Source organism: Egretta garzetta, unplaced genomic scaffold (assembly GCF_000687185.1).
Source record: "Egretta garzetta isolate BGI_Z169 unplaced genomic scaffold, ASM68718v1 scaffold486, whole genome shotgun sequence".
NCBI classification, from domain to species: domain Eukaryota; kingdom Metazoa; phylum Chordata; class Aves; order Pelecaniformes; family Ardeidae; genus Egretta; species Egretta garzetta.
This window is the reverse complement of record NW_009260126.1, coordinates 536,851-552,574: the sequence shown is the minus strand read 5'-3', so window position 1 is coordinate 552,574 and position 15,724 is coordinate 536,851. Positions and strand designations below refer to the sequence as shown.

The 15,724-nt window shown below is 41.4% G+C and overlaps 1 protein-coding gene across 2 annotated transcripts in view; it reads left to right on the top strand.

Moving 5' to 3' along the window:
* Nucleotides 1-15,724, top strand: part of HSPA12A (heat shock protein family A (Hsp70) member 12A) — an 85,444-nt gene that overhangs the window by 57,296 nt on the left and 12,424 nt on the right. The gene's annotated exons all lie outside the window — the stretch shown is intronic.

Here is a 15,724-nt window from a genome sequence, read left to right as displayed (position 1 = left end):
AACAGATGCGGTTCTGAGACCCAAGGGAAAGCTGATTTTAAAATACTAGGCACAGTTTTGTTTTGTTACTTTCTTTAGGTCATCGCAGACTTTTAAAGTAAAAAAAAAAGGGGGGGGGGAAGAGGAGGGAAAGCAAAGAGCCTCCTCAGTGGGACTTTTTTTCCAGTTCCCATTTTCCCACAGTAGGAATGAAAGGACTGTGGACCGGATAGTCTGGATATAAAATTAAATTCAAATGTTATTTGTTATTTTCACCAGTAAGAGGTTTATCCCTTTTAACCCTTCCCCCCCCAAATATGTGCACTTCCCATACACGTCCTTTATTTCAAATTTAGTTTGCGTCTTTGATACACAAGATGTACACATTCTTCTTTTCATCAGGATATTAATTTTCTCTTTTGTTTTATTTATTTTTGGTCAGAGACTTGCGTAACCCATTGGCAGCAGCTATGCGATGCACAGTTTGTAAAATATCTCGTAGTTCATGAGTAATTTGCAGAGCGCTCCTGGGAAGCACCCAGATTTTTCTAACTCTGTTTCCAACTATCTCTAATGTTGAGCAACGTTTTTCTTAACAGTCTTTATTGTGGGATTGCTAATGCTAGTGCCAGAAGCAAAACACTCTTAAAGTTCTGATGGAAGGACACGGTTGTAGGTAAATTTGAAACACTAGAGACCCATTCGTTATCTTTGTATATTGTTGTCTGCCTGCTGTCTGTGTGCATGTGTGCTCGTGAAGCGGGAGCTGTGTAAGGAGCAGGACAGGGTGAGGTAGATCTCTTGGCATTTCTCATTTGTGGCACAATGGAATGTTGTTAATTAGTGTCTGTGTCTGTGGTTGTGTCTGTGATTGTGTACTTCTGTCGGCAAGCTTGATAAATAGCAAGGACTGACAAGGCTTTTAACTTGGGGTGTGTGATCAATTGCAGGAAAACATAAGAGTTTAGGGAAATAATTGATGTTTACTTGGCACACTCAGTTGATTTTTTTAAAGTAATGGGGTTGAAGAAAGAAGTGCAGAAAACTGAGGGTTGTTCTGCATTGCCGTTCGGTCTTTCAGATTCCTATTGCTGGATCCAACATGTTCCTCAAACCAGTGTGTACAGACGGATCAGAAGTTGCAGCCCTTGTTGCTAGCTCTTGGAACATCCAAGCGTCATGAAAGTGAGAGCTTGTTGTCGTAAGAGTAACCGGGGCATGGAGTAGAGAAAAGGGTGAAAAGGCAGTGGTAGAAACCTTGTTACTGGAAACACACTGAGGTACAACCACTAGTCTGAGCTGAGAGTTAACTAGTGGGAAATGTTAATGAGCTGTGGAGGTCTGCTTAAGTAATCTGTGGCCAGTGACGTAGCTCTAAGAGAAGAAAAATATTAACGACTTCAGTCATTGGATCAGTGCTTAAAGCCCAGCCTTTCTGGAATGGTTAAGTGGTTTTCTAGGCAAAGCTAAATACTGCATGGAATTACTGAAATCAAGTAAAAAGTGTTGTAGATCTGCCTCTGCACTCGGCATCCATCAGCTTTTGCGCAGCCCACAATCTTAATGCCTCTCTGATATCCCCTCATCTCTGTTTTGCCTTAAACAAATCATTGCTAACCTGGAAATCCTAATCTGCCCAAGGGCTCCCGCGATGCCCCCTTCCAGCTGCTGTGCTGCTTTCTCATTTGAATGAGTAATCCGGGTGTTCCCTTCAGCTCACAGTTCTTCCTCTCTCTTTCAAAATTCTGCTAATTCCGTCTGCATGACAGCCTCTCCTGTCTGTATGCACTGCTGAGCTTTCATCAAAGCTGTCTCTGATTTTGCATCTTGGTTACTGCAACATCATTTCCTTGGCTTTGGCAACTGTCATCTGGCCTGTTTTGTATCCTTTCAGAATACGACTGCGAAAGGGTTTTGTAGCTTCATGTTTGACAGGGAATCAACCTACATTTGACTCCTTCATCTGTGACATCTCCGACATAAGCTGCATGTCCTGGACATGAACATCTGTAACGCTAACTCATTTTCCTCCTCTGAAACCCTCTCTGAGTTGCTGGGTTTTGTCACACCTACAAAAACTTGACTGTGATTGACCTACTGATATGTGAAAGCTGCTCTTCACTGCTTCTTGCTGTGACCCTGCCTGACCCATCTGTATTCATCTATTGTACTTCCTGTATTCTTAAGTCTTTTTATATTTGAGTTGTTACCTCTTTGAAGCAGGTATTTGTTTATTCTCATTTGTCTTGCTCTCTGGGGCCTCCTGAGGGACTAAGTAGGCTGCAGAGAGTTGCATGTCCTTATAACCTCACTTTGCTGAATCAAAATTACTTTCCTCTTGAGTAACAGTCCACAGATGCTTCTTCCTGTCCCTCATGCTTAATTCCTAGGTATCCAGAGATATTCTGAAAGCTGTGTGACACCTGTTGAGGTCTGGTCATATTTGGAGAGGGCTCTGTGGCCAGAGCAGAGTGTCGTCTCTGTAGAACCCACTTTGGCTTCAGTTTCCTTTCCCAAAGCGTGTCTGCTGGGATTAGTGTGCATTGCATCTGTGTTCGTTACATCCTGACTAACGACTCTTAGGATGCATCACTCAGGCTTCCCGTTGTTTCCCCTCAGTGAAATATAAGGCATCATAAATAGCGTTAACTTTTTTTGTTTCTGTGTCCTAGTTGTTCTCGTTCAAATTCTTTGCCTTGGTGTAGTTCTGTCAGAAGTGCTGTATTTACCAGCATTAGAGGGAATCCCATTCTCATGAAGAACTCGCATTGTGAGTAATAAATTCAAATTGCTGATATGTTTTCTTATTTTGGAGACTTTTGCAGTGTGGTCCGGTTGAACAGCATGTGGGAGGACTCCATCCCGCCCATGTGGGTGGGACCTGCCCTTATTCTTGTCCTTGCAGAAGCAGCCAAATGCAACTACCTGCACTGGGCCTGAGTTTTAGACCCCAACTTGAAAAGGCAGCTTAGGTGTGGAGGCGAGCCACATCCTGCTCGTGGGCATGGCCTGGCATTTAAAGCCTCATCAGAATGGCGTGTGGACATGGACACAAAACCAGGATCCCACCTCTGTGTCATCTGAGTTTGTAATGACATAAGAAAATTCAGCATTTTGTTAATCTTGTATTACTGATCGCAAAAAGAAAAAAAGAAAATTGTGTGTCCACTAATGGAAAGGTGAAACTCTAAAAGTGTTCAAGACCATTTGTGTAGAAATCTATGTAAGCGTGAATAATTGGTTCAGTCTTAGCAGCACTTTGTTGTCTTAATATATTACTATGAGCAGCACCTTTAATCCCTTATCCAAATGAAATTCAGGCACTGTAGATTGTTTATTAGAAGAACGCAAGATCCAATATTCTTGGTGGAGTGTTTCTTTTTAGTAAAGGCATTCTTCCAGCTCATCTTTCAATACAAAGTCTTTGGGCACAGTAAGTGCGGAGCAGAACCTGCAGGCTGGAATTCCTTGAACATGCCAATAAGAATAAGGTTTTAAGGAAGAGTTTGGAGCGGGACAGAAGTATGTGAATGCAGAAGCTATAAAATAAGAAAGTAAAACATGGCATAGCAGCTACACTCAGGGCAGAGCAAAGGAAAGGGAAGGATAGTGCATTTTCATAAACTTGCCTGAAATATTCTGTAATCTTACAAACATCAGTTAGCTGGTCTACTTAGAGATATTGAGGGTTCTTTTCTTTTAATACTAACTTTTGATTTTGAAGTGGAGTTCTAAAACTCCAAAGTAGATTTATATTCCAATTACAAATAGCAAATAAAATTGTTTGCATGGTAAGCTTGTATAAATAAACAGAGAGGCAGCCTAGGTTCTAGGAATAAGCATGTGAGCCTGGAATTCCAGAGGTTTTCTTTAACTGGCTCTTATGCTGAATGTTTATTAAAGTTTTCACATCAGTTTCATCATGGAATGCACACAATGAGAATTATTTAACACATTGTGTTCAGGGGTTACGTTACATTACATTGATCAGTGCTACCCTGCTCTGTAGAAACCTTCAGAGAAGAGTGAACAGATTTGATGAGAGAGTAATGTGACGGCACATAAAATCCCTTGATAATGAAAACGTGGCATATGTTTGATTTTTAAAAAGATGACTATAGAGAGACTTAACCAGATTGATAGCTGTGAAGCCGAGGTATTCTTACCCTTTTAAAGTATTTTCTTTGGTACATCAGCCATATGCAACCAAAATTTATTTGTCTGGGCACAGTGTAACAGACTCCTGCTATAAACTACATTAAAAGGCAATGATGCTGAGGCATAAGCAGCACTGGGAAGCCAGTGATTTGTTTGAAACGGTACTCGTTAGTGGAGGCAGCCGAGGCAGAAGTGTGTTAGTGCATTGACCATCCTGATTATTGCAGCTTCTGGGGTTCTCTTGAGTCCACGCTTTCACTTTTGTGATATTAAGATCTTTTTAATCATAAGGATTAAAATGTTTATTAAGTGATCTGTTAGGGAGGATTCTGTATCTTGTAGCTATGTCTAATTAGGAAAGGATAGCTAACTGAGGAGGGAAGATGACAGAGTGGGAACTCAGCACAGTGGGAAATGTGTACTAATTGATCTCGGTTTACACATTTTAATTACCCAGCCAGGTTCACATGAAAGCAGAGGCAGTTGGCAAAGCCATCTGCTAATCCAGTTGTGTACATTTCTGTTTGTCCACTTCTGTGGCACAAGTTGGAATATTTGGAGGTTTTATTTTGCTAAGCAAGTAAACCAGAGTGTTTTCATAGCATTCTAGGTAAGAATAGGTAGATGGATCTGTGCCTGTCTTATAAAGCTGTGGAACATATTTCTCACCATCTTAGAAATTACCTGAAAGGGCACTGGAATGAACAGAAATAGCCAAAAATTAGAATCTTCCCCCTGCTTGGAGAAAAAACTGCTAGATGGGATTTTCCAGCCAAAAGAAGAAAAAGACAGTCTGAAAAGCTTTGAACTACAATCAGGAGGAGTGGTGGGAGTGACAGAAGTCCACAAACAAACATAAATCAGTGTGGACAAGTTCTAAAAAGCCAGTGGTTAGGATTGTTTGTAATAAGTTCATAGAAAGGACAATGGAGGAGGATAATAGATCGGTCTAAAAGATCTCTTAGATGCCAGTATTCACTTACAGAGACAGAGAAAAGAAATACAAGCTGAAAGTGGGCCTATAATGAAAAATGTTAAGGCAAAATTAGAAGGCTCAAGCTACAAAATAAGATGCAACTAACAGAAGGTAGCAAGCATATCGTTTTCTTGGCGAAACTGATCTGAGTCAGGGCCACTTGTGTCTCTTTTTTTAATAAAATCAGCCCAAGCCATAAGGACCTACAACGAGGGTATTTTGAAACAAAGGGAAGGGGAGAGCCTGAGACATGAGGAAGATACTTAAATAGGAAGAGAGACAGGCTTTGCTGTTGTGGCAACTGGTGCGTGCCCATGGTACAAAATGCATTTATAGAAAAATATAACATGAAAAATTGAAAAGCTTATGAGAATTTAATGGCTCCATTTTTCTAATGTGCGCTAGTCATAAAACTTGCAACTAATGTCCTCCTGCACCTTGGGGGCTATAATGTAATGCAGCAAAAAATTCTTAGTAATGCCGCTTGGAGCTAAGCTTTCATTTACTGCACAAATGGGATCTGCGGCAAGAGCCACGCAGGAGTGAGCTGCAGCAGCATCACCCTAGTGGAAATGTGGACTCAATGCCGCTGTGGTCCCATTCACCATCAACCTGTCCCTTAGCATGTTGTCGTTCAGTACTCAATGCCGCTGTGGTCCCATTCACCATCAACATGTCAACAAACATAACCTGTCCCTTAGCATGTTGTCGTTCAGCGATATGTGAGTCAGCTTTAGTAATGCTAATTTGGATTTATTTGTGGTCCCAATACTTGTGAAAATTTTGGAGGAATGAAAGGGCAGGGGCACAACAGAACAAGCAATTCGGAGATTTTATGTAGCCTGTTGTGCAAAGAAAAAAGTTGGTGATTTTAGAGTCTTGTGGTTGTTCCTCATCTTGTAAGGGATCCAAGATTGTTCCCCTTAGAAAATTGTGTCTACATATCTGGGATTACTTCTGAGACCAAAATAACCGGATATAAGGTCTGCTGCAATTGTTGGTAGTCTTTTCTGTCTCACAAATACAAGAAATCCTTTTCTCTCTCATGATGACCCAGAAAACTTGTGCCATGCTTGTATGTAGCAAGAAATTATCTTTCTTTCTTGCCAGTGGTTCGCAAAAGCTTTTTGAGGTACAGGCACAGGTAGACTGCAGAACCTTTTTGCATACACACTCTTTTTTTTTATCTCTTTGATTTCCATCTCTCACCTTTGCCAAGACAGAACACTGCTTCTTTCCTTCCACGTTAGCCTTTAGGTCCACAGGGCCCTGTAAAACCCAGAAATCACCTCCATGGAAGTTCAGCGTGAATAGTCTTTTTCCTTAGAGAAGTAAACAAATGACTAACAGCCCTTCAAAAATTAAAGACGTATTTTTTCAGTGAAAGCATGATGTTAGAATACAGAGCTTGCAGACGTTTCTGTGTGATTTGCTCACCTTCTGCATCGGCAGTCTGACAGTTGTAAAACAGTTCAAGGTTGTCCCAAGGGCCTTTTTCCTTGAGTCATAGAACGTGTCTTCTAGTTTTGGGGTAGGGTGACATTCCCCCATTAGAGCTGTCACAGCACAGTTTTAAATTATGAATTTCCTCAGGTTTTTGAACTAAGACAAACCAGTTGAAGGACTTCTTTGATGCGAGGGGAAGGTGACATTTTGGAAGGCTTGGCAGAGAGGAGCCCTTTCTGTCAGCATTCTTGTTTTCTGCAAGGAGCCTTATTTACCTTAGCATTTGGACTAGAAGTATAATCTTAATCCTTGTAACATTTATATAGTGGATAGTGTATTCTTTCAATATTCTGCACTTCTGTCAGTGTCACATACAGGGATTCAGTATTCGATGTTTCCTGTTCTCTGTCCTCTCATTGCTCCTACTGCCCAGGAGAGCTTCATGTTTCCCTGAGTAATCCTTCATAGAGTTTAGGAGCCCTTGAGATTATCTGCTTCTCATCCTTCTCTGGATTGCATTATGCATTTTAGGAGTTTCAAGGGTTTGTATTATATGCTAGGATTAGTAAATGTTGTTGTTTTACAAATTAAAAAAGGGAAATTACGATACAAAATCCAGAAGATCTGATGAGTATGGGTGTTAATAATAGAATCAAACAGTGCTTACAGTCCCAAAGAATTTGAACTTGGGTTCAAATTGAAAATACAAAGAATAAAATAATGTATAAAATACAAAGTATGGAAATGCACAGGTAAAGCAATTTGTACTCTTAGCTGGGTAACAGCAGCCCCAGGAAAAATAAATTGAGGCAGTCTGACCATGCTTAGCAAAGACATTTATCTCAATAAGACAGCCTAGCCATCTGTAACAAATTGGTTCATCTAATCAGTGACCACACAAATGCAGCAGTTCTGACTGTAGCCAATGCAACTCCACAAAATTCATTATTCAGAGTGTGTTGAAAGTAAAAGTCACGCTTCATTACAGTTCCAGGTGCCACATTTATCTTCTTGCTTTTCAGAATGGGATAATGCCATAGCTTCTAAGCAGCTGTTAGGAGGGAGCAATATTACGGGCTGTACTTTATGTCTTATCATAGGAGTAGTTTTATTGATAGGTTAGTAAACAGAAATGAAATATCAAATGGATTATGCTTTGGTCCAAACCAGCTTGCTAAGTAGCATGGTCACGTATGTGTGTGGTGGAAAGTCAGCTTGCTTATTCAGAGTGCAAGCACCCCTTCCAAAAAAGTTCAGCAATAGCTCCATTGTATACCCTGGTATTGAGTTGGATACTCAGAAACTGATGTCTTTGCTTTAGTGGATTGTTTCACAAAGTTTGGTTGAAGTGACTTGCAAAATGTTACATGGGAAGCTTGTAGCAGAGCTGAAATACAGATGAATTGAGCTTCAAGTCCAGGTCTGCTATTTGTATTCTCATGCTTTTAAGCACAAGACCATTTTTTCTTTATGACCAAATACAGGAAAATGAATTAATTAGGAATTGAATTTCCCTTTCTGACCAGACACTAAACTGAGGCAGGGTTTTTTTGGTGCAGATTGTATTAGTGTTGTAAACTCAATTTGTGCATCCTCGATGGGTTGAACTAACAGCTTTCCCTATTTTTGAATCACTTTTTAAAGTCACTGATGGCTGGTTTTGAGGACTAAGGGAGTGCTTAGGACTGTTGTGCTCTCTTTATTTTCAGATTTTAAAAGTGTAGCTTTCAGATTTTTTTAAAAAAAGAAAGTATATTACGCCAAATGTTTCCTTTTGATCCCAAGACACTTAAATAAAAGTTCTAATTGCAGAGATGACCGAACTCCATACGGAAACCTGTGAGGCCCTGAACAAGTGTAGGCTTGTTACAGTGAGTCTGGCACTGCTGTCATACTGTCAGACACGATGGGCTCCCTCTCCCTGATACAGGCAAGGATTTGACATGGCACTCAAAGACGAGGAATGAGGAAGTGTGTAGGTCTTTGGCGTTTGGGAAGGATTCCTACCAGCAGTTCTGGTCTTTCTCAGTGTGTAGTACCTGCACCATTTTTGAATCATGGAAGCATTCTTTGGAAACATTTGTTGGAGATCATCTAGTCTGGCCTTCCGTTTGAAGCAGGGTTATTGCCTATACCAGCTCAGCAGTGGCTTTGTTTAGCCAAGTCTTAAAAATCTCCAAGGACAGAGATGCCTCTCTGGGCGCCTGTTCCAGCACTGCATCACCTTCCTAGTGAAAAGGGTCTTTTGTAATCTCCAGTTTGAACTCTACAAGCTGCAATATGTGGCTGTTGCCCCTTGTTATATCTCCTGGCAAGACTGAGAAAAGTGTGTTCTGCTCTCTCTGTAACTGCCCTTCAGATAGCTGCAGGCAGCTACTAGATTGCTCCTTGGCCACCTCGTAACCAGACTGAACAAACCCAGCTCCCTCAGTCTCTCCTTACAGAACATCTTCTCTAGCAGTCCTCCTCGGACCCTCTCCACTTTCTCCATGTCTGTCTTGAACTGCGGGGTGCAGAAGTGTTCTGTTGGTAGCCTTTACAGAGCTCATTCTGTAGCCATTACTCATGGAAATTAGCAGTCGTGAATACTTATACTGAGAAAGAACAAGGAAGAAAGTGCTGTAGTGGAGGGATGTAAGTGATTCCGGTGGCTTCTTTGGAATTAATAATAATAATAGTTGACACAATTATTATATATTTTTATCCCAGCTTTTTGAAGTTTGTATCCAAGAGCTTCTTCCACCATAAAACTTTCTAATTATAAATAAAATGCTAATCTAAACCTATTGCCCCCTCAACATACACATTCATGCACAACCTCTTAAATGGGGAGTAGCGTTGCCATTAACTGGAATTAATTTGTATCTTGTCTGGTGAAGTTCACTGAACCAGCTCTGTGGGTGCGAGTGTGAGGTACCTTATCATCTATCCCAATTTCCTGCAGGTTAGGGGATCTCACCTAAACACTCTCTCCCCAGGAGTCCATAGCTTGTGCGTTCCACCTCTGAAGTGGGAGCAGCAGTAAGTTCAGCCTACCTGAAGGCTGTGGATTTTATGCAGGTTAGTTAATTTGTATGAGCTTCTGGTATGGGCAAGCCCTGGGAATTCAAATGGGACCGCAGAGCCTACACTCTGGTATTTTAAAAGCAAGGAAAAATTGTATAAATATGTAGTAACAGTATCTGATTCCTCGTGGCAGAAGAGAAGATATCTGGGGTCTCAGAGAGGTCTTAGGATAATCCCGAAATCCTAAAGACAGTTTAAAGACTGATTTTTACATTAGGGTTCATCCTTCTACATCTTTCACATTACTTAATCACTTATGCTAGTGCAAAGTGAATAAATTAAAACTATTACAGGGGTCTCTTAACTTCCAGGTTTGTGTCCGCTCCCTTAAACCAATGGCTTTTTTGCTTTTCATCTTTCACAATTTAGATTTCTTTTGTCTGCAAAATGAAGTTGCTACTATTTTAGCATAGCCTTAGATTTCATTTATGCCATCTCAAGCAGTTTTCTCATAGAGAGATGAGTATCTTTGTCCTGTCACTTAACTGTACAGATGGGAAAGCTGGCAGTGAAGGAATTCTGCAGCTGGGATAATTATCCACTGTGGTCTCACTTGTGAAATGCAGAATATCAGTGGCACCTGATCAGCATAGGCCAAAGGACAGCCTGTGCCACAAACCTAATTTTAGCTCAACAGGCAACAATAGTGTGAAAATGTATGCGTTTATGTATATCTATTATATATATGCATGTATGTATAGCAAATGTTGTTCAGGAGAAAGCAAAAAACTCTTGGTTCTGTAAAGCAAAAAGCGCCTCTGTGACATTGTAGATGTCGGGTCTTTGCAGGATCAACCACCACCCAAACGTTTTTTTGACTGGGTGTAAAAAAAACAGGCAGACATTAATTCTTAGTTTTCGTCTGGGCTCTTAAACCCTGAGGATGAATTTTTGAAATGAGGGGAGCACCCAGCAGCTCTTCCTCCCGCCTTTGGCAAACGTAGGCCTCTTTGCTGTGGTCACTAGGAGGAATCTGTGTGCTTTTGAAAATCCCATTTGTTTTGTGGCTGTTAAACAATTTTAAGAATCCGTCTTTGAACAGATAAGTGGTCTGAGCTAAATGGGCTGTCTGAACTCGCTCTGTGTTTATTCATGATACTTACTGTACTGTGGTACTCGTCATCACTCTGAAGACTAATGGCAAAGCATCGGTCTGTGTGATGCCGTAGTGATTTTCAGACATTTTTTGTGAAGGCCTCTGAAGTCTCAAGGCTGAAGATCAAGCGAAGCTACACGCACTGTGCTTTCCATCCAGCTTTGTGATACCCACCAGCTCCGCTCCCTGCCAGCCCAGCTCCCCCTTACGCGCCTCTTCGTGATAATGCTGAGAGTCTTTTCCCATGTTGCTCATCTTCTTTCCTGGCATGCTCTGCCTCTGTAATTAGATCTCGGTTGTTTATTTGTGACCTCCCCGTTTGATGCCATAGAAGTGGAGAAAGTGCTAGCTAGTGGAAGCGGAGGGGGATTAGAGAAGAGCTCACTTCCCAGGGCAGTAAGTGGATGGCGTTCTGAATCTGTTAGCACAATGAACTGATTAGTTTAAACAGTGTGTATTTCACGAGGCACTTTATTTCCAACTGCTGTTTTGTGTTGCCTTGATTCAGTCACACAATACTTTCTTCATGCGGGCTGTGCGGTGCTTAACTTGCAATCACGGCTTTCCCATTGTTACTAATTATAGTAAATATCTGGGAAAATAGAAAACTGTTGATGTTAATTCACAGCTTCTGTTTTTTTGGCTGAATGATGCTGTCCCACAGAGCTTCATTTCCTAATGAACCGCATTATCTTTAAGGAGCTATTTCATGGAGTCCAACTTCTAAAATTCATCTCTGGTGCCTACAGGTGTGGCTTTAGTGCTAAAACAGGTTTAAAATGGTCTTCTACCACGCAGAAGAGTGGATCATCACAGTCACCTGGTCTGCAGCATTGGTTCAGAAGTCATTAAAGTTAAAGCAGTTGGTGGAGGTGGCAAACTGTGAAAGCAGAACAGGGACCCAAGGCTGTGGTGGAGCTGTCCCTGCAGCTTCTGCTCTGCTGCATGTCACATGCAGGAATTGATGCTTGCTGTTTGGCAAAGAGTAGCATTTGGCTGGGATGCTGAACTGGAGTTCTGGGGCTGCGGAGTGAATTCCCACCTTATTGTGGGTTCCTGCTCAACGTTAGCCAAGGCTTTTTGCCTCTGTGCCTTGTTTTTCCAACTGTCTAATTGAGGGTGGTTCTTCTCTTGCACATGATTATCCATTTAGTCTATTTATGCTACATTTTTGTATCTGGAAATGTCTTATTAATTGTGAATGCAGTGCCTGTGGCACTGACGCAGTACTGAATGAGGTCTTAGATGAATAGAAAATTTATCAAGTCAGTAAATTAGAACTCATACAATCAGACCTCATTCCTAGTTTGTTTCTCTTTCTGAAAGATCGAATTTAACTGCCATGAAGGTAATATAGTATATGACTCTATATTAGTTTATTAGTTTACAAAATGTTTTCCTTTAGTGGCTTTCAATGCATAAAGGACAAAGGCACTAGTATGTGTATTTTACAGATAGGTAATCTGAGCTGGTAAGGAGTACAGAGTCTGCCAGGATCATCTTGCTGGTTAGTAGTGCAACAGAAAGTAAAATTCACTTCTGAGTGCAAGTACAGTTCTTATCCAGAGAAAATGCACTTTTTAAAATTTGTGAGTATATGTTGGAATAATTTACTTATTCCATTTGACCCTGAAAGTGGTGTAGCAAATGTTGCTAAATGGGTAAAAAACGGGTCTTGATCAGATTATATTCTCTCGTTCAGAGAACTGGCCTGAGCTACCCCCTGGACCACAGGGGAATCAAGGGCTCAGAGTGGCCTCTGTGCTGCTCCTGCAGTGGTGAAGACCACCACTCTGCAAGCCAGTGTGAGCATCAGTGCTGAAGGAGACCCAGCTGCAGCTCGCTCTGGCCCTGGCTCTAGGTTCTAGTGAAGCAGGGGAACAGACCGGGCTGCCTGTACAGATCTGATTAATCCTAAATCTGTGGAGTGCGCCTTTGTACATCCATTATTTCCAGTACGTACTGACTCTTAACCATTTCTCTTTTACTTTTTGGACCTTTTTCAGAGGCTGTATTAAGATTAATACATATATTTTCACCATATTTTTGCCATAAGGAAGATGCTGATTTTATAATATTAAGTACAGCTGCATCTTAACAGATTGGGGTTTTTTTGTCTGTGTTAACACCAAGGTGCAAGAACTGTTGAATCTAATCCTACATAAGTGTGGGGTAAAATGCACCTCATCCTTTAGTTTATTTATTTGATGCTTTCATTTTCCCAACCCCCCATGCTGCAGAATATTGTTAAGGCAGATCCCTCTGTTATCAGTTTTCTCAGAGTCTGCCTGTGTGGGGCTGGATTGGTCCCATGAGCTGCTGCTTTCCCTCCTAGCTTGGCAGGGTAGCACTAGCCTAGCCCACAACTTTGGTTGGGTTTGACAGCCATGCTATAGACTGTTCATCCTCCACACAACCTCAGGGACATAAAAGTCTAATTATTGTACATATAAATTTAAATAGAATCATGGAATCATTAAGGTTGGAAAAGACCTCCAAGATCAACAAGTCCAACTGTCAACCCAACACCACCATGCCTACTAAACCATGTCCTGAAGTGCCACAGCTACATGTTTTTTGAACACCTCCAGGGATGGTGGCTCCCCCACCTCTCTGGGTAGCCTGTTCTAATGCTTGACCAATACTTTCCTTTTGGATGGAGAAAAGCTTTTGGGAAGTCTGCACAAGACAGGGCAGTGTTTTGATCACTGCTGTTGTGCCCCTGTGTAGTTTCATTGTGCAGGTTTGGCCCTTTTTAAAGATCTGGTTCCAAAAGTAAGCTAGACCTATGCAGTGATTTGTGAAAGTGTGTGTGCCTGCCTGTGTTATCCAGCATTGATGGAAGAGCAGGAGCTTCAGAAATGATGGAAAATAGGCTGCTGTGTGCAGGAAAGCATGGTTATGTGTTCCCTGACAATGGGAAAAGCTGCAGTGTGAGCTGAGAGCCTCCCAGCCCTCGTGGCTGTCAGCTGTGAGATGTCAGAAGCTTTGGTATTCAGAAAACAAGTTTGACTAGAAAGTTTTTTGAGTGAAGAGGAAATGGATGTACATGAAAGAGAGGGTTTCCAGGCAGGTGAAGCTCAAGGAAATAAAGATGAATACGAAAAGCATGGGGCTGACTCCAGTTAACATATGATTCTAATAATAAATCAGCATCTTAAATTCAACAGATGGAGTGCTATTTTCTGTATGTGGGGGTGGGTGTTTTTGCACTATTTAAGCCTGTAGTTCTTTTAATCAGAAGCTCAAAGAAATGGGTGCATTCCACATAAGGCATGTTCCTTGGAAAGCATGGTTATGTGTTCCCTGACAATGGGAAAAGCTGCAGTGTGAGCTGAGAGCCTCCCAGCCCTCGTGGCTGTCAGCTGTGAGATGTCAGAAGCTTTGGTATTCAGAAAACAAGTTTGACTAGAAAGTTTTTTGAGTGAAGAGGAAATGGATGTACATGAAAGAGAGGGTTTCCAGGCAGGTGAAGCTCAAGGAAATAAAGATGAATACGAAAAGCATGGGGCTGACTCCAGTTAACATATGATTCTAATAATAAATCAGCATCTTAAATTCAACAGATGGAGTGCTATTTTCTGTATGTGGGGGTGGGTGTTTTTGCACTATTTAAGCCTGTAGTTCTTTTAATCAGAAGCTCAAAGAAATGGGTGCATTCCACATAAGGCATGTTCCTTGTGTTACAAGTCCATGTTTTTTTTTTGTTTGCCTGTAAAAAGGTGCCTGATGTGTATTTCTGAAAAAGCAAAAAAGGAGATCTAACTTTTACTTTCAGTAGTTTGAAAGGATAGTCGTAGGAAACGCGCACCTTGTCAATGATGGCGTATCTCCTACTGTGCTCTTCCTTTTGAGCTCACCGTGGTGTAACGAATGAAGCCTGATAGAGCAACAGGGTTCTGCCTGGCTGTGTGACAAAGTACAGGAGTGCTCCAGCTAAATGCTGATGCTGCTAATTACGGTGGTGTTCAGAGATAGGAGCTTTTCATCTAGGCCTACCTCGTGGCTTTCGTTGCCTTCTAAAAAGGCTCAAACTACATGGAATATTCTACTATAGTGCTGTCTTTAAGGCCATATACATTATAATATTTTTTAAAAATAAATGTGCATCGCTTTTTTTCATTGTGCATCATGGCTTGTGAGGCTGGGTTTTAAAAGCAGCATCTTTTAATCTGTAGTAATGAAGATTCTGAGCATGGAATGAGTGAGTATCATTTAGTTCTCTGCAAATACTCAGACTGCTGTACTGAGCTACAGTCCAGACCTCAATATTTGCTAGTGTTGAATTAGTCTAACACTTGGCAGCTGACACAGTTCAGGGAATCAAGAATGTATTTGTGGTCAGCTGTGGCTCTCATCTGGTGACACATCTCTGGCTCTAAAAGCAGATCTAGTGTGCCAGGTTGAGAATTCACCTGCATCTGGATGGTGAAGTTATTTGTGCTCCAGTACTTGAGGCTTTGAAGCACTTTAAGGTCTGCTGTCGGTGATGCATCTTGGCAAATGAACAGCAATGCACTGGCACCAGCTCACAGACCTGTTTTACTGGAGTGGGTGAAAATCTGGGAGTTCCCTTTTCAAAGTATGAAATCCCAGTGCTCAGGCAGATGAGCAAAGTGAGTTTGGGGCAATCTTCTAAAGCAGTTCTTTTCATCGTGTTCTTTGCTTCTTCCAGCTATATAAATGTAGCAATGTCCTGCAAATAAATTAATTTTTAAGACCTTTTTGGTGCTCAAAGGATTTTTGTAATTCCATGATGAGTTTTCCACATTTTGCATTTTTGGGAAAACCGCTGTCTGCTTTCTTCACGTTTCCTAAGTGATGACTGGGTTTATACTGCTAGTGAGTATAATGGCAGAAAGAAAATCTCCTTACCAGACTAGAGTCAAGATAAGTCTCTGTTATAAAGTCTGCTATAAGCTGCACTAGGCAAAAGCAATGTGAGGCATCTGTCCCCCTGACAGAATGATCCATGCAATGTTGAATACCGAGACATCAGTATT